Source organism: Corythoichthys intestinalis, chromosome 19, assembly GCF_030265065.1.
Source record: "Corythoichthys intestinalis isolate RoL2023-P3 chromosome 19, ASM3026506v1, whole genome shotgun sequence".
NCBI classification, from domain to species: domain Eukaryota; kingdom Metazoa; phylum Chordata; class Actinopteri; order Syngnathiformes; family Syngnathidae; genus Corythoichthys; species Corythoichthys intestinalis.
In genome coordinates, this window is record NC_080413.1 from 6,473,528 (window position 1) to 6,493,971 (window position 20,444).

The 20,444-nt window shown below is 37.1% G+C and overlaps 1 protein-coding gene across 1 annotated transcript in view; it reads right to left on the reverse strand.

Annotated features, from left to right (window-relative positions):
• Positions 1-20,444, reverse strand: part of LOC130907589 (exostosin-1) — a 209,274-nt gene that overhangs the window by 115,090 nt on the left and 73,740 nt on the right. The gene's annotated exons all lie outside the window — the stretch shown is intronic.

Here is a 20,444-nt window from a genome sequence, read left to right on the forward strand (position 1 = left end):
CTGTCGGTATTTCGGGGGTCGCTTTAATACGAGGGTCAGCCGGGTCATTGTCGGCGGTTGTTTACACATTATGGGCTCAGACTGACTAGTAAATAATAGACGAGGCGACGCGCACGTAGGAAACAGCGTCAAGGTTAAAGACGAGCGCGCGTGTAAGCGGAGATTTCTTTATCGACGTTTGACGCGCACGCATCGATCCTACCGACCACTTTCTCGGTTTACGTACTGTAAGCAGGTCGGGTGTGATAATTATGATCGGGCTGTCACAAATGATTCTTTTGATAATTGATTCATCCTGGTGTGAGAATGATGTTATTTGCTGTTGTATTAATCTGGGCTTAAAATTTTAGTTGTAAATAAAAACGACACACTTAAAAAAGTTGTACTGTGAATATTATGTGCGTAAGTATGCACTAAATTTTTCAAATTATGTACCTTTAAAAATATTTCTTAATTAATTTAAATTAATACAAATAAAATGATAAAAATAAAAAAAATCCAGGGAGTTTTTTTCCGTTGTTGTTTTTTTTTTGGGGGGGGGGGATAAAAATAAAAAAGATAAATAAGTCAAGATAAAGAGGAATCAATTTTAAAATGAAAAATATTTTTTTATATTAATCTAAATTTATTTGAGATTTTTTTCCCCCTTTTTTTTTTAAATTTAAAATGTAAAAATAAAATACTAAAATATGATGAATACAGTATAAAATAAATATGTTGTATGGTTTAATAAATATAATAATAATAAATAATACAATATAATAATATAATAAATATAAGAAAAAGAAATAAATATAATAATAAATTATGTGCATTTAAAAATATTTTTCAATTAATTTAAATGAATGCAAATAAAAAATATATATATTTTTTTAAAAATCCAGGGAGTTTTTTCCTTTGTTTTTTTTTTTTTTTTTTTTTTTTTGGGGGGGGGGGTAAAAACTAAAAAGATAAATGATTCAAAATAAAGAGATATTTTTTTATATTCATATAAAAATTTTTTTAGATTTTTTTATAATTAAAAATGTAAAAATAAAATGCTAAAATATGACAAATACAGTATAAAATAAATATGTTGTATGTTTTAATAAATACAATAATAATAAATAATATAATATAATAATATGATATAATAATAATGAAAAGAAATAAATATAATAAATTATGTACATTTAAAAATATTTTTCATTAATTTAAATGAACAAAATAATAAAAATAAAAGTTCTTTCCAGTTTTTTTTTGTTTGAAAATAAAAAAGATAAATGATTCAAGATAAAAAGAAATAAATTTCAAAATGAAAAAAAATTTATATTAAAATAAATTTGAGATTTTTTTCCGCTTTTTCAAAATTAAAGATGTAAAAATAAAATACTAAAATATGACCAATACAGTATAAAATAAATATGTTGTATGTTTTAATAAATAAAATAATGATAATAAATAATATAATATAATAATCATAATAAATGAATATAATAATAAATATGTTAAATAATAAAAATGTTTTTTCTTAATTTTTTTCTTTTTTAAAGAATAATAATGACAATAATACAGATCAATTTATGAATAAATATATCTTTCTTTTTTTGTTTCAATTTAAAAAAAGACTACAGGTATTCACTGGGTTACGATGTACCCGACTTACGTCATTTTGACTTAATGACGCCGGAGTCTCGTCGGCCATTTTGACTCAAGTCGTTTTTTTTTCTCTTTTTATAGTCACGTAACTGTCTTGTCCGTCATTTTGTCGTCAGTCATGGTTTATTTTATTAATATCACGTATAATTAATGTTTTTGTATTGTTATTTTGGAATTTAGGGGGTATTTATGGAAACTTAAAGTGCCTGTGACAGGATAAAAAAAGTCTTAAATAGCATTATTATGTGAATTAAAATCATAATTTGAGACGATTCGACTATATATAACAATTTGGCGACGCACAAATGACGAAAAATTAGTCTTTTAATCTGCCGTTTAGCCCTGCCTGTCATTATAGCGTCCCCAGCTGGGTGATGACGTCGGCAGGGTAACGATTTCAGATTTAGAATTCAGCACATTGAGTGGGAAGATTCAGAACGAGAAAAATGCGACAGAGAGCGGCAAAATGTCATTGTTTTAATCACTCTACTCCAATATTATCACAGGATACTCTTTTTATCGAAGTATTTTTCTCCAATTGGTAAATAAATGTGATGGTCATGACAAATAGAATATGAAATACTAAAAATGCATTTATTCAGTACGACAAGGCAAAATTACTGCGTAATAGTCAAAACTGCCGAGGTCTTAAACCTCCGGAACGGTATTTTATGCCAACGGAGTTAGTCTGGCTTTTGTCATTTCCCTGTCCCGGCTTCGGACAGACAGGAGGCGTGACAGCTAGCCGACACGCTAACCCAAACCGAGCGGCTTTTCCAAGTGTTTTTCTTGCCTTTTGAAAACGAACAATCTAGGGCTGCAGCTATCCTTTATTTTAGTAGTCGATTAATTGATGAACCATTAGTTCGAATAATCGAGTAATCGGTTAAGAAACATGAAAAATTAAATTACCTAAGCTGAGCCTCAAACGGTATTAAAAAAAATAAAAAAATAAAGGAGGATCCATGTACAACAAAAGAACAATTGGCTAACTTACATAGCAAAAGTCCGCTAGTTAAAATGCTATAAAATGCTAACTTTTTAACAATGCTCTTAACAAATGGTTCAGACACATATTCCCACAAAAATAGGCTAATTATACATATAAACTAAATTACAAATGCATTTGAAAGAAAGATTAGCTCATACAAAAACTTAGCTTATGTTAGTCTTAACAAGGAGCACCTGGATTCAGCCATGTGAAATGACTAGATGGCAGTATACCCACCCAAATCAATAAAACTAAATGCAAACACTTTCAAAATAAACTTTACTCCACTTTAATTAAACGAATACTCGAAGCAGCCAAATTTAATTCGAATATTTTTTTCTTGTCGAATACTCGAGTTAATCGATTAATTGTTGCAGCATTAGAACAGTCACACAAAACTACCCCTACTCATGTCATACACGGCGGCGGGGTAGATTGTCTTCACCGATCGGCCAGCCCCCAGTGGCGAGCAAGTTACGGCTCGTCGTTCTGCTGCGGCATTGTCTTTGTAGACGCTACAGTCTGTACTCGTTTGTTTGATTTTTGGACTAAAATGTTTACATACGAAAACATTTTGAGTAACTGTCGACTAAAATTAGACAAAAACATTTTGACATGACGGAAATATGACTAAGAGTAATAAGTATTTTCGTCCAAAAGACTAAGACAAAAATTTAAATGGTTGCCAAAAACAACACTGGTTCACAGTTATGTTCATGAGACAGAAATATGATGCGTTCAATTAACATTCGCCCAAAGTATGAACATGTCCATGCACAACACTGGCGTCTATATCCAACAAACTGTAAAATATCACTCCTCCACTGCCATTGACGGCAACAGACGTCCGATCCATTCAGCCGACGGAACGAGTCAAGCATCTTCATCTCTCGTTCCGTCGGGTTATTACGAGGAAAAGCTGCCAAGTTGTTTCCTCGAGCTTACGTCGTAAAAGTGTCCAAAGAAAATCTCGACACAAAACTGTCCGCGGGAACTTTTCGCGCAAACATCCGCTGCCAGTCAAAACGCACGTTAATGGCGTGCTGGCTAAATCAAAGGCCGACAACAATGGAGGCGTGTCACCCTCCGTCACGCCGGCGAGAACAACGTGTCTGTGCTAATGAACGCGCCGTCATTCAACTTCCGCTGATATTTTTTTATACATTTTTTTCTCCCCGACCAACAATCCGTCTGCCTTCCCAACCTGCAATTATAGCGTCTGGCTGCTGAATGGAAGCAGGACTTTTTGGGGGAGTGCTAATGTGTATTGCGGCATGTCTTTGTGGCAGTTTTTTAAAAAAGCTATGCGCTGGCTCCGCTTCTGTTATTAGTGAGAGTGATTCATTTGGAGCCTGATATTTAAATACGTGTAAAAACAACACCTCACGCTAAAAGTCAGACAGCAATTTGGCAGACACAAATGATTATTTTGATTGGCGACTATTCACTGATTTATTTTTGGGACGAGTTGACCGATCGGTTCTGATACTGAACAATTTCTTTGCTAATACAGTGGGGCAAATAAGTATTTAGTCAACCACTAATTGTGCAAGTTCTCCCACTTGAAAATATTCTAGAGGCCTGTAACTGTCAACATGGGTAAACCTCAACCATGAAAGACAATGTGGGGGAAAAAAAACCAAAATCACATTGTTTGTTTTTTAAAGAATTTATTTGCAAATCAATACCAAAAGTTCATCTCAATACTTTGTTATGTGTATATTTGGGATCATTGTCATGCTGAAAGACCTTGCAGCGTCTTATCTTCAATGTCCTTGATGATGGAAGGAGATTTTCACTCAAAGTCTCTCGATACATGGCCCCATTCATTCTTTCCTTTACACAGATCAGTTGTCCTGGTCTCTATGCAGAAAAACAGTGCCAAAGCATGATGTTTTCACCCCCATGCTTCACAGTGGGTGTGGTGCAATTCAGTATTCATTTTCATCCAAACATGTGAACCTATGTTTCTACCAAAAAGTTCTTTTTTGGTTTCATCTGACCATAACACATTCTCCCAGTCCTCTTCTGGATCATCCAAATGCTCTCTAGCGAACCGCAGACGGGCCTGGTCGTGTAATTTCTTCAGCAGGGGAACACGTCTGGCAATGCAGGATTTGAGTCCCTGGCGGCGCATTGTGTTATTGATAGTAGCCTTTGTTACTGTGGTCCCAGCTCTCTGTAGGTCATTCACTAGGTCCCCCCGTGTGGTTTTGGGATTTTTGCTCACCGTTCTTGTTATCATCACTGCTCTAGAGGAGATCTACATGGAGGAATGGGCCGAAATAATTGCAACAGTGTGTGAAAAGCTTGAGAAGAGTTACAGAAAACGTTTGGGCTACGTTATTGCCAACAAAGGGTACATGACAAAGTATTGAGATGAACTTTTGGTATTGAACAAATACGTATTTTACACCATGATTTGAGAGGTTGTCTACAAATGGAGAGAGTTTGGCACTCTTGCTTCTCTTCCAAGGAGTGGCCATTCACCAAAGATGACGCCAAGAGTTCAGTGCAGAATACTCAGAGAGGTAAAAAAAGAACCCTAGAGTGTATGCTAAAGACTTACAGAAATCACTGTGCACACATAAACTATATGTAAAGCTATGGCCAAGAATGGTGGTCATTGGAGGACTCCACGGAGGAAGCCAATGCTGTCTAAAAAAAAAAAAAAAAAAAACATTGTTGCTCGTTTAATGTTAGCAAAAAGGCATTTGGACACTCCACTTAACTTTTGGCAAAATATTTTGTGGACAGATGAAACCAAAGTTCAGTTGTTTGGGAATAACACACAAGGTCATGTGTGGAAGCAAAACGGAACAGCTCACCAAAATCAACACCTCAACCGAACCGTGACGCACGGTGGGGGGAGCATCATGATTTGGGGCTGTTCCGCTACCTCAGGGCCTGGACAACTTGCAATTATTAATGGAAGAATGAATTCAAAAGTTTATCAAGATGTTTGCAGGAAACCCTGAGGCCGTCTGTCAGACAGGTGAATCTAAAAAGAGGATGGATGCTGCAACAAGACAATGATCCAAAACACAGAAGTAAATCAACTTCAGAATGGTTTCAGAAGAACAAAATACTGGAGTGGCCAAGTCAAAGTCCAGACATGAACCCCATTGAGAGGCTGTGGCATGACCTAAAGACAGCAATTCATGCCAGAAATCCCAGGAATCTGACTTTACTACAGCAATTTTATCGAGAAGAATGGGCCAAGATTAGTCCTGATCGATGTGCCAGACTGATCTGCAGCTACAGGAAGCGTCTGGTTGAAGTTATTGCAGCCCGGGGGAGGGGGGGGGGGGGGACACAAAATATTAAATGTGATGGTTCACTTACTTATTTTTCCCCCTTTTGTCATTGTTTGCACATTATCCTCATTAAAATATTAAAACTAGGGCTGTCAAAATTATCGCGTTAACGGGCGTTAATTTTTTAAATTAATCACGTTAAAATATTTGACGCAATTAACGCAGATGCCCCGTTCCGACAGATTTAAATGACAGTACAGTGAAACGCTCACTTGTTGTGTTTTATGGAGTTTTGCCGCCCTCTGCTGGCACTTGGGTGCGACTGATTTTATAGGCTTCAGCACCCATGAGCATTGTGTAAGTAATTATTGACATCAACAATGGCGGGCTACTAGTTTATTTTTTGATTGAAAATGTTACAAATTTTATTAAAACGAAAACATTATGAGGGTTTTAATAAAATAATTTCTATAACTTGTACTAACATTTATCTTTTGAGAACTACAAGTCTTTCTATCCATGGATCGCTTTAACAGAATGTTAGTAATGTTGATGCCATCTTGTTGATTTATTGTTACAATAAACAAATACAGTCCTTATGTACCGTATGTTGAATGTATATATCCATCTTGTGTCTTATCTTTCCATTCCAACAATAATTTACAGAAAAGTATGGCATATTTTATAAATGGTTTGAATTGCGATTAAATGCGATTAATTACGAATAATTAATTTTTACGCTGTAATCAACTCAATTAAAATTTTTAATCGTTTGACAGCCCTAATTAAAACCTATAAATGTTTGGGTGGTTTTAGTTAAAGCAGACACAGTTTTTTCATCTGTGTGATTTTGTCAAAGATCAGATCACATTTGATAGGGATTTTATGCAGAAATGTGACAAATTCCAAAAGGTTCAGATACATATTCATACCACTGTACCGTTACCCTCTTGCTTAAGATGATTAGAGAAGAATAGTTATTGTACTGTTAAGAGCCTCAAAGAAGAAGATTTGGACAATTTTCCAGTCTAAACAATTAATAAAGTATCAATCATGGATTAGTTGTCTATTCGTCGATGAATCGTGGCAGCTCTAGATGGAAACGGCATGCAGCGCCGTTCCGTAACCTTCGTTTTAACCACAGGTGCGGGTTTTTATACACACTTCATATTTATGTTCGGCGCAGCGTCTGCCCTCCGGACTGGCGTCGCGGTAAATGGAGACCTGCGGTTTGCGGCGGGCCAATATTAGTTAAGTATTTATTTACCGACGCAGCCAGCGGCGTCCCGTGAATTATTCATCTCGCTCGCTGGCGGGGAGTCTGTCGGCAGCGGAAAAGAAATCGATGGCAAACGATGACGGGCTGCGGCAGGTCGCCTACCGCAGGTAGGCGCGGGAGCGGCCCGTGTAACGTGATCGGGTCTGCTGATCGTAGATGTTTCATTGAAGCTGGAGGACTGGCTTTGTACGCTCATGTTTGAGTGACATTGACGGGACTAGATGTTCAATTCATTTTGAATGGGAGGGTTAATGAACGAATGGAAGCTAACGAGTTTACATACAGTGCCTTGCAAAAGTATTCGGCCCCCTTGAACCTTGCAACCTTTCGCCACATTTCAAGCTTCAAACATAAAGATATAAAATTTTAATTTCAACAACATCAACATAAAATCAACAACAAGCGGGACACAATCGTGAAGTGGAACAAAATTTATTGGATAATTTAAACTTTTTTAACAAATAAAAAACTGAAAAGTGGGGCGTGCAATATTATTCGGCCCCCTTGCGTTAATACTTTGTAGCGCCACCTTTTGCTCCAATTACAGCTGCAAGTCGCTTGGGGTATGTTTCTATCAGTTTTGCACATCGAGATACTGACATTCTTGTGAACAGTGTTTGTGAACAGCAGTCTTCAGCTCTTTCCACAGATTCTTGATTGGATTCAGGTCTGGACTTTGACTTGGCCATTCTAACACCTGGATACGTTTTTTTTTTTAACCATTCCATTGTAGATTTGACTTTATGTTTTGGATCATTGTCCTGTTGGAAGATAAATCTCCGTCCCAGTCTCAGGTCTTGTGCAGATACCAACAGGTTTTCTTCCAGAATGATCCTGTATTTGGCTGCATCCATCTTCCCGTCAATTTTAACCATCTTCCCTGTCCCTGCTGAAGAAAAGCAGGCCCAAACCATGATGCTGCTGCCACCACCATGTTTGACAGTGGGGATGGTGTGTTCAGGGTGATGAGCTGTGTTGCTTTTACGCCAAACATATCGTTTTGCATTGTGGCCAAAAAGTTCAATTTTGGTTTCATCTGGCCAGAGCACCTTCTTCCATATGTTTGGTGTGTCTCCCAGGTGGCTTGTGGCAAACTTTAAACGAGACTTTTTATGGATATCTTTGAGAAATGGCTTTCTTCTTGCCACTCTTCCATAAAGGCCAGATTTGTGTAGTGTACGACTGATTGTTGTAATTTTTGTCTTCGACTAGTACATATTTTTGTCCAAATGTCATATTTCAGTCATTGTAAAATGTGTTCATCTTCATCTAGTTTTAGTCGACAATTACTAAAAAATGTTTCGTCTGTAAAATTCAAAAGTTTAAGTCCAAAAATAAATAAACAAATAAAGGTTTCCAACAATTTCGAATGGATATTCACAGATGGGCAAAAATTATAGCGTCTACAAAGACAATGCCAACTTGATGATGATAATACACACTCGGCAGTAGGACTGCTGAAATGAAAAAAAAATATTCTGAGATTTACAGTGAGGAGCAGAAGTATTTGCACTATGGCTGTCAAACGATTAAAATTTTTTTGCGAGTTAATCACAGCTTAAAAATTAATTAATCGCAATTTAAACCATCTATAAAATATGCCATATTTTTCAGTAAATTATTGTTGGAATGGAAAGATAAGACACAAGACAGATATATACATTCAACATACTGTACATAAGTATTGTATTTGTTTATTATAACAATAAATCAACAAGATGGCATTATGATTAACATTCTGTTAAAGCGATCCATGGATAGAAAGACTTGTAGTTCTTAAAAGATAAATGTTAGTACAAGTTATAGAAATTTTATGTTAATGTTTTCGTTTTAATAAAATTTGCAAAATTTTCAATCAAAAAATAAAGTAGTTGCTCGCCATTGTTGATGTCAATAATTACACAATTCTCATGGTGCTGAACCCATAAAATAAGTCGCACCAAAGCGCCAGCAGAGGGCGACAAAACTCCCCCAAAAACACAAGTAACAAGTGCACATGACTCTGAGCTGTCATTTAAATCTGCTTGAGCGGGGCATGTGCGTTAATTGCGTCAAATATTTTAATGTGATTAATTTAAAAAAAATAATTACCGCCCGTTAACGCGATAATTTTGACAGCCCTAATTTGCACTCTTTGTGATTTTGCAAGTTCACCAACTTAGAAAATAGTAGTGGTCTGAAATTCCAATCATAGATGTATTTCCACTCATAGAGACATAATCTAAAAAAAAAATCTAAAAAAAAAAAAATCCAGAAATCACATTCAAAACACTCCATGGCCTGGCCCCTCCCTACCTTTGCAATCTACTCCGTTTAAACAATCCAACCCGTCCACTTCGCTCTTCCAGTATCCTCCCCCTCTCTGTACCCCGTGTCCGCCTCTCCACCTTTGGTTCCAGAGCTTTTAGTCAGTGTGCCCCCCAGCTATGGAACTCCCTACCTCCGATCTCGCAGTATATCTACCCTATCAATTTTCAAATCCAGACTGAAAATACACCTGTTCACTCTTTCTTATACCCCTTTCACACTGGCAAAAAACCCGTGTCAACCCACTAACAATCGGCTTTTGGTGGCAGTGGGAAAGGTGCACCGACCCACCTCGACCCGTGTCAATCAACACACCAAGCGACCCGCGTTAAAATCACCTCGGCTCTGATCGTCATGCAGTGTGAAAGCAAAACTCCGGGTCAACAGTCAACACCCGTATCTACGTGGTGACGTAGGCTCTTACATGATGCGTCATAACAACGTGCCAGTCGCCTCCCATTTAACACGCCCCACAACCGTAGTTACGTTGATGCTTATACGTCGATCAAACCAAAATTCACGTCGCCAGCACAAGCAGAGTGTTGATCCTTTGCTGCGTTTCGACCATTTTGAGGGCAGTAAAAAGCATACAAACAGCGAACACAAACGGAAAGGAGGCTTCCATGTTGCTCTGCATTGTTTACTTCCTTGAACTGAATGAATTCGGTCGCATTTGTCGACGCGCATCTTAGCGTGGTGACGTCACGTAACCTTACGCACGGCTGAGGAGGGGTGGGGGGTTAGACGGGTGATGAAAAAAAAAAAAATTGCTTCAGCTTGGAAAAAACGCGCGTTGACCCACTAGTTTCAGTTGGAAAGGGGCATAACACACCATAACCACTAGCTCTGTTTTATCTTTACTTCTCTTTATTGTGCTTTTAATCTTTTATCCTTTTAATGCCTATTTTGAGCGTACTGCGATTCCATGTCTCTTGGGAAGCGTCTTTGTGTGGTTTGAAAAGCTCTCTAGATATAAAATGTATTATTATTATTATTAGGGTTGTTCCGATCATGATTTTTTGCTCCCGATCCAATCCCGATCGTTTTAGTTTGAGTATCTGCCGATCCCGATATTACCCGATCGGATTGCTTTTTTTTTGCTCCCGATTCAATTCCAATCATTCCCGATCATTTTTCCCGATCATATACATTTTGGCAATGCATTAAGAAAAAAATGAATAAAACTCGGACGAATATATACATTCAACATATAGTACATAAGTACTGTATTTGTTTATTATGACAATAAATCCTCAAGATGGCATTTACATTTTTAACATTCTTTCTGTGAGAGGGATCCACGGATAGAAAGACTTGTAATTCTTAAAGGATAAATGCGACTTTGTATATTGTGACTAAATATTGCCATCTAGTGGATTTTTATGAGCTTTCAGTAAATTATACTGCAGCCATTTAACTTCTGCCCAAATGCATGATGGGAAGTGTAATCATGACTGTGCGTAATGGTACCAATTGATATATCTTCTCAGCGTTGGGAAATAAAATAGGGTGTTAAAGAAAAAGATCAACTACTTTCTTCCCACGATATTGCTAATCGTTGAAAAAGGGATTGTAAGGCTTTAGCCAATTAAAAAAAGGCTTCAAAGGCTGCCAAAATTCTCTCTACTCATTTTACGTTGCCTTTTAGCTGTATGTATATGTAATACGGTGTCATTATAGATTGAACACGACAATGCGTGAGTGGGTAGTGCAGCACATGCGTTACTTGCGTTAAACATTTTAATGTTATAACCGCCGTTGACGCGATGAATTTGACAGCCCTACTTTAACCATAAACTAAAGACTCTGGATGAGTGTAAGACATTTTGTCTGTAACGTTAAATACAATTAGAAAACGATTTAATTTAAAAATATATATATATATGTATTATAAAAGGCATGTCCAATATTTTTTTGCCGATTCCGATACTTTGAAAATGACGTGATCGGACCCGATCGTCCCGATCGATCGGGACATCTTTAGTTATTATTATTATTACTCAAACAAGCAATCAAGCATACAGCCCCCCTACACACTCCTGTATAGTCGCTGCCTAGGAGTGAAGGGGGGGGGGGGGGGGGGGTTCTGATGCAATTAGCATCTTGAATATTTGCAAATTCAGGGCTCCCTTTGGTTTGTCAAACATGGAGGAACACGGAGATGGCCAGTCGCCATGTTCTACAATATGATTTACATGGCAGTACTGAATACATATGTGTTTTATCAGGCATGCACCGGAAGGCAAGAAAGATGGGTGGACTTCTTGGTGGGTCTTGCAAAGGAATTGGCTCACTCTCATGTGGGTGCAAAGAAGAACAACCTCCAACACCTAGCCCCGGGAAAAGGGCGTAGTGTCATATGTCACCACATAAAAATGTTTTGTTTTTTATTACACCGTCCCTTGTACTATGGGAAAACTGCAGCTTCTGAAAGATGTAAAAAGGTTGTCCGCCCGATTGCCTGCCTGAGCGGTCCACTGTCCGAAAAGCAATAACTGTTTTGTCCAACTGGACAAGCCTATTTGGAAGGGGGAGAGAAAATGACCTCTAAAGGTGTTCATTGCCTTAGACAACCATCCAATGGCACCTTTCTGTCTCCAAACAGATTACACACACATACAGTATATGTGAGACATACTTTAAGTCTGATCACAGTATGGTTCCATGGATGAAGTTTAAAAAAAAAAAAAAGAAAGAAAGAAAACCTGACTAGTATGTTCCCTTAGGTTTACACAGAGGATAAAACTGGAAGAATTAAAGGGACAAGTAAACACTTAAAAAGAAAAGTCACATCCTGTCAGTAGTTTGGTCTATTTTATGGTGGCTTTTTCACCACAACCTGTCTTTTGGGCTTGAAAGTGACAACAGGCCAGCTAGAATAAAGTCTGAAATTTGGGCTAATTTTGGCTTTGCAAAAATGGAGGCATGGAGTATTTAGAATCCTGCATTTAATCAGGTTTGGATTAAAACAGGTTACTAATGTTACTAATGAAAGCCATATGTTGTTCAAACATAAAACAAAAATATTTTTACTTGCGTGCTGGATGAGGTTTCAGGAATAAATTGAAATAGTTTTTTTTTTTAAAAACAGATTCAACTTACATCTTCACTACACTAACTCATTGGCTGCCATTCCTTGATCTGCCTCTACTTCCTCATGTCCGCAGCCATCACTCAGCCTCTTCCCCGTGCCTTGAAAATCCTCTCCGGTCGGACGGAGACGAACGGCGGCGAGATAATTGAGCGCTAACACGAGCGCCGCAGAGACGAATGAAGACAGATGACGAGCGTTCCCTCTCCGGGACGTCTTTGGACTCTCGCGGACAAAGTCGATCGCCAAGCTATTTTTTACTCCCTGCCTTGCCAATTTGTGCGAGAAAACAGAAGGGAGGCTGATTTAAAGATGGATTTTTCTTACACAAATACCCACAAGTCGCACATGAAAGTAAAAAAAATGTGACTTAAGACTAACTGGAGAAGGGTCACTTGACAGGAGTACTTGCACTCTTGACAACAAGTGGGTATTGTTGCACAGAAGTGAAAGAAAGAAGAGGTGGAGCACTCCGGAAAAGAAAATTGAGGAAGCAAAGGGCGTTTTCAATTATATTCCGAGGTGCGGCGCCCGGAGGAGGCACGGCAGCAGAGAATATAGAGACGATCCATCAAGCAGACACTCGGCTAGCGCTGTCTGACCAAAAAAGAAAAAAAAAAAAAATACAAGTAGCATAGGAGGTAAAAGTAGGAGAAAGCAAGCTCTTAGGAGCACAACATTCACAATGGAACGTGTTGAAAAGTAAGCAGTTCTCTGCTCGTGTTTGTATCTCAAATTCTTGCTCTCAAGTCAAAGCTTTAATCTAGAAAAACTGGTAGTTAGGGTTGCTTGTATTTAATTGGTAATGCAATATTCTTCATTCAAGTTAACGGGGATTTCCCTATACATGCGCAAACTGCGACCCAACATATTTTCCACTCTCAACACTTTAAAATATACAACCCCACCATTGTCATCATTTAATTTTTTTTTTAAAAATCGCCTGAACTCAAAACCGCTCCATCGCCATGTGCGTTACATGCACTGTCATGTCAGTACAATATTATGTGATTCCCTAGGTAATGAGCAACAGGTCGTTTTAGTAGATGCTAGGTTACAGTTCTCATTTTTCTGCTACCATCAATCAAAAATTTTGAATTCGTCCTTGCCAAAGTGGGTAAATATTAGGAGTGCACCTCTCTGACTACTCACATACTCAAAATTATGCACTTTTGCCATTCCAATATTTAGAAAAATGAATTAAAAGTCCGACATTTATACGTTGATCAGGTTACAGTTCTCAGTTTTGTGGTACTGTAAATCCACAAATTTTAAATAAGTTCTGGCCAATGTGGGTAACTATTCATAGTGGACCTCTCTGACTACTCACATACTCAAAATTATGCACTTTTACCATACCAATATTTAGAAAAATGAATTAAAAGTCCTACATTTATACGATGATCAGGTTACAGTTCTCAGTTATGTGGTACTGTAAATCCACAAATTTTAAATAAGTTCTGGCCAAGGTGGGTAAATATTCATAGTAGACCTCTCTGACTACTCCAATACTCAAAACTATGCATTTTTACTGTACCAATAATTTGAAAAATGAATTAAAAGTCTAACATTTATACGTTGATCAGGTTACAGTTCTCAGTTATGTGGTACTGTAAATCCACAAATTTTGAATAACTTCTGGCCAATGTGGGTAAATATTCATAGTGGACCTCTCTGACTACTCACATACTCAAAATTATGCACTTTTACCATACCAATATTTTGAAAAATGAATTAAAAGTCCTACATTTATATGATGATCAGGTTACAGTTCTCAGTTTTGTGGTACTGTAAATCAAATATTTTGAATAAGTTCTGGCCAAGGTTTGTGAATATTAGTCGTGGACCTTTCTAACTACTCTCATACTCAAAACTATGCATTTTTACAATACCAATAATTTGAAAAATGAATTAAAAGTCTAACATTTATACGTTGATCAGGTTACAGTTCTCAGTTATGTGGTACTGTAAATCCACAAATTTTGAATAACTTCTGGCCAATGTGGGTAAATATTCATAGTGGACCTCTCAGACTACTCACATACTCAAAATTATGCACTTTTGCCATACCAATATTTAGAAAAATGAATTAAAAGTCCTACATGTATACGATAATCAGGTTACAGTTCTCAGTTTTGTTGTACTGTAAATCAAATATTTTGAATAAGCTCTGGCCAAGGTTTGTGAATATTAGTAGTGGACCTTTCTAACTACTCTATACTCAAAACTATGCATTTTTACAGTACCAATATTTTGAAAAATGAATTAAAAGTCTAGCATTTATACGTTCATCAGGTTACAGTTCTCAGTTTATGTGGTACTGTAAATCCACAAATTTTGAATAACTTCTGGCCAATGTGGGTAAATATTCATAGTGGACCTCTCTGACTACTCACATACTCATAATTATGCACTTTTACCATACCAATATTTTGAAAAATAAATTAAAAGTCCTACATTTATACATTGATCAGGCATGTTACATGTATATATGTTGATCATGGTTACAGTTCTTAGTTTTGTGGTACTGTAAATCCACGGTTCTGAATAACTTCCGGCCAAGATTGATGAATATTAGAAGTGGACCTCTATGACTACTCCCATATTTAAAACTATGCATTTTCACTGTCCCAATATATGGCAAAAATGAATTAAAAACCCTGTACGTGAACTTTAATCAGGTTACAGTTCTCATGTTTGTGGTACTGCAAATCCACGATTTTGAATAAGTTCTGGCCAGGGTTTGTGAATTTTAGTAGTGGACCTCTCTGACTACTCACATACTCAAAACTATGCATTTTCACTGTACCGATATTTAGAAAAACTAATGTCCTACATTTATACGTTCATCAGGTTACAGTTCTCATTTTTGTGGTACTATAAATCCACAATTTTGAATAGGTTCTGGCCGAGGTGGGTGTATATTTGTAGTGGACCTCTCTGACTACTCCCGAATTTAAAAATATACATTTTCACTTTACCAAAATTTAGAAAATTTGAATCACAGGATCTACATGCATACTTTGATCAGGTTACAGTGTTCAGTTTTGTGGTACTGTAAATCCACAAATTGAAATAAATTCTGGCCAAGGTGAGTTAATATTAGTTGTGGACCTCTCTGACTACTCACATACTCAGAACTATGCATTTTTACTCTACCAAAATTTAGAAAATTTTAATTGAGGGACCTACATGCATACTTTGATCAGGTTACGGTTCCGATTTTTGTGGTACTGTAAATCCACGATTCTGAATAAGTTCTGGCCAAGGTGGGTGAATATTTGTAGTGGACCTCTCTGAATACTCCCAAACCCAAAACTATGCATGTTTACAGTACCAATATATAGAAATTTTGAATTAAAAGTCATATGAGTGTACTATGATCAGGTTACAATTCTATAATGGTTTAGTCATGTTTTAGTTTATTGTATCAATGATCTGTTTGCATGAAATCACTACACTGTTGTAATATTTTACTCTAGGCTCATTAAGGGGTTGGGTTATTGTTTACTATATGATCATTGTACAAAACAATAACAGTTGCTTTTTTTTTTTTAATTCATCAAGGTACAGTTACAGTACTTGTGTTGCCGGCTGGATGGCTTCCAACTTCCAACACCATTTATGAAGTGGGCTGGTCCTTCAATGACTCTCGGGCCACTCCCTTGACCCGAGTCTACCCCTGGGTTACGATGAAATGTTTGTAAATCATTAAATGTTTCAAGAAAATTATAAAAAATAAAATAAAATGATTAATATCAGTACCTTTTTTTTGACCAGTGACAAAAGATTAAAAAAAAACAACTGATTTTTGTGGCTAAAAATCACCATCGCAACGCAAACTCCGAGCTCCGAAATTTTGCGATTCAGCATCTCGGCCTTGAGCCGTTTTCCTGCTCTTTGCGGTGATTATTTCTGTTAATCGGAGCGCGTCGGCGGATAATTGACCCAGCACCGGTCCTCCGGCTCATATTCAATTCATAAAGCCCATTTCATTTATTTTCACTCCCTGCTGATTGAGATGATGATCATATTACATCGCTCTGCTGGCCTCAGAAGATGAGAAATGAAGATTTAGGAGGGAAATTGATGAGTCACCTTCCTCCCCCCCGAAAAAACGCCCTCCAAGTTTTAAAACGGCCGAGATATTTGAAGACATTCTAGATATTTTTAATTGGCCCTGCGGGAGCTTCAAAATCAAACAAGTGGCAATCGATAGGGAAGGTTTACCATGGCTAATTTAACCTTTGTTAAGTCATAGGATGCGGTCAAAGGAAGGGAATGAAGTAACTACAGTCAATGTACGGTTGTGACGATATATCGCGAGACTTTCTATCCCAAATAGGATATCAGTATGCTCCCTCCAAGAATCAATAAATAATTTTAAAAAAGGTTAGTACAAGATACTGTTACAAGAAGCAAAAATTGTATAATTTTGTAACCCGCAACATCACAATGAGAAAATTATGCTAGCTATTGCGGAAAGCTAATGGTAAGATAACACCATTCAAAAATCCAGACAACATTTTTCAACTACAAACTGCAATTTCTAGAGAAATTACTCTGGGTCTTTGCTGTGTGGAGATACAGATCTTAGCCCCGCCCAGGTTGGTATGGGGACATTTCGGGGACAATGTCAGGTCACTTCCTGTTGATTTGGGGACATTTGGGGGGTGGTGGTCTGGTCATATCAGGTGATTTGGGGACATTTGGGGGGCGTGGCCTGGTCATATTAGGTGATTTGGGGACATTTGGGGTGCGTGGCCTTGTCATATCAGGTCATTTTGCGACATTTTGGGAGCATGGTCTGGTCATATAAGGTCAATTGGGGACATTTGGGGGGAGTGGCCTGGTCATATCAGGTCATTTGGGCCATTTGGGGGCGTGGTCTACTCATACTAGATCATTTGGGGGCGTGTTCTGGTCATATTGGGTCATTTAGGAACATTTGCGGGGCATGTTCTAGTCATATCTGATCATTTGGAGACATTTGGGGGACACGTCCTTTTGATATCTGGTCATTTCCCTTTGATTTGGGGGCATTGGCTTTTTTACCATTGAAAATGAAGGGGAAAATATTTGGATGCCATGACCGTCTATGGCATCACCCTCAATATGTGTCAGTGGAATCGGAGATATTTGGGGGACACGTCCTTTTGATATCAGGTCATTTTCCTGTGATTTGTGGACATTTTTTTTTTTGTAAATGTAAATTCCATTGGATAATCCATTGGATGTGAATGGGAAATTAGCACGTCCATGGCCCATTAAAAACAAATGGGTAAGTTTTGGCAAATTTCCGGGGAACGGTAAATTCTTTCCAAATTCTGTATACTTCTATGCCCCTCACCGTCCCAGAATTTTTGATGTCCAAATTATGTGATTTGGTCAAAAATTGTAGGACTGGATAGATTTTGAAAATTTGTTGGGTATTTTTTCAAAAATTGGTGAAAAATCAGCGTTTACATGTGAACGGAAAATTTTTCGGCATTGTTCGCAAAATTCCCTGCGTTGCGTCAAAATTACGGTTGTTTCGATATTTGAACGGTGCCGATCGGTCAAACGGTTCAGACTGTGTGACGGGCCGAAGAAATCCTATTAAAAAAAAAAAAAACTAAACAGAATAACAATAATGATGTTATTTCACAGTTAGCTTCCCGCGATAGCTAGCATAACAATCTCGTTAATATTGCGTAGCGCAAAAACATAAAATATTTGTTTGTTTTGACAATATCCTTTTATTAACCATTTTAAAACCATGTATTGATTCTTAGCGGGAGCATAACGATATCGTATTTGGGATAGAAAATATCGTGATATATCGTCACACCACTAAGTCAGTGTATTAAATTCATGAGTAAATTGAGTTAAGAGCTCTAATTGATTAAATTTAATTGTTTTGATCTTACATTTATTTTATTTTGATATACTTTTTCTTTACTGACTGCATTTTATTTATGTTTTATATTTTTCAAGTCACAATACAACATGTACTCCTAACTCAAGGCATTTTCCGAAATGCCGGCAACGTCTTGCGCAACTCATCACGTCTAATGTCTTTTTGAAATGCGGAGTCACATGGGTTGCAGTTGCCCGAGAGGGTGAAACATGCTGAGAAAGGGGACCGGGGGGGTTCACAGCCCCATCAATCAACACGTAACGACGGAGGGCACGCGGTCAATGACAAAATGGAAATAAACAGGACGGCGACAGCGAAAACGGGGAACAAAAACGCATCTGTTTGTCTGATTTGTCCAATCAGACGTCGGTCGACGCCGCCGGTGAAGAAGGCAATTGTCAAGCGACATGAAATAGAAACGTCGACTTCGCCTAACCTGTGGGCATGGGTAACCTTCAGTCTATTTCAACGTCATCTAGACGTCTAACCAGCCAGCTGTCAATCAACCCAAGCGAGTAGCTTGAATTACGGATTTAATCGAAATAGTTGTTGGACAAACTGGAGGTAAAAAAAAAAAAAAAGAAAGAAAAAGATCTGATCTCGATTGTCTCGATTTCTTTTAACTCATAGTTTTAAAGAATCTGTACTGAAAATTTGAGAATCCAAGAATAATTTAGCTATTTATTAACATATACTGTATATTGGTGTCGCAACGATTAATCGATAAACTCAAGTTATCTGATTAGAAAAAAGATATGAATTAAATTTTGCTGTTTCGAGTATTCGTTTAAAGTGGCGTTGTAATAGTTTGTTTTTAAAGCGTTAGCATTTAGTTTTATTGATTTGGGTGGATACACTGCCCTCTAGTGGCTACAATGAATATGACGTAACTTATTTCACATGGCTGAATCCAGCTGCTCCCTGTTAAGACCAACATAAGCTAAGTTAATTTAAAAAAAAATGTTTTAATGCATTCCTAATTTAGTTTATAGGTTTATTTAGTCGCTTTTTGTGGGAATGTGTGTTTAAACCATTTGTTAAGAGCATTGTTAAATTTTTTTTTTTTAAAGTTAGCAATTTATAGCATTTAAGCTAGCGGACTTTTGGTATGTAAGTTAACCAATTGTTTTTTTGTTGTTGTACTTAAATACTCATTTATTCACTTTTTTTTTTTTTTTTTTAATACCGTTTGAGGCTCAGCTCAGATATTTTAATTTTTTATGTTCCCTATCTATTTACTCGATTATTCAAACTAACTAGTTCATCAACTAACCGACTACTAGAATAATCGATAGCTGCAGCCCAACTGTATATTAACCAACCTTAAATTAGCAGAACTGAATATGCAGCAAACCTAACATTATATTAACATAGAAAACCAATATAACCAAAATTTTAAAAAAATCCCTCACCAATGTTAGAAATTTATAAAAACAACTATAGTTCACAAGTTCTGCACTGCCCAGAATGTGTGCACACCTTAGCCACAAAGGGGCAGCGTGACACTAAACAGCGTAAAGTTATGACTAGAGTTGTCCGATAATGACTTTTTAAGTCCAAAAATCTGTTACAGGTATCAAACTGTTACCGATATATGCGTTCGTGGACATGTTATGGCTAATTGGATTGTGTTACCACACTGGATGCTTACATAATGATAATGCTCACAGAACAAATCCCAAGCATCTTAGTTTGGAGTCATCTAATGGTCAATAAGCATAACTGCTGTGCTAAGCTGTGACCGGTCCTTGTCCAAAGAGAGTAGGCATCTATATTCACTTTGAAGGCAACATGCATATTGACCCAAAACCGATAATGGAAAAACTGATGTCGATATCATTTTAAAATGCTTTCATCGGTCAACATTATCGGCTACCTGATAATATCAGACAACTCTAGTTATGAAAGTAAAATAATAAAATAGAAGAGTAACAAAATAAAGTGGAATTCACAGTAAAGGTTTGTTGGTAACTTTTTGGAGC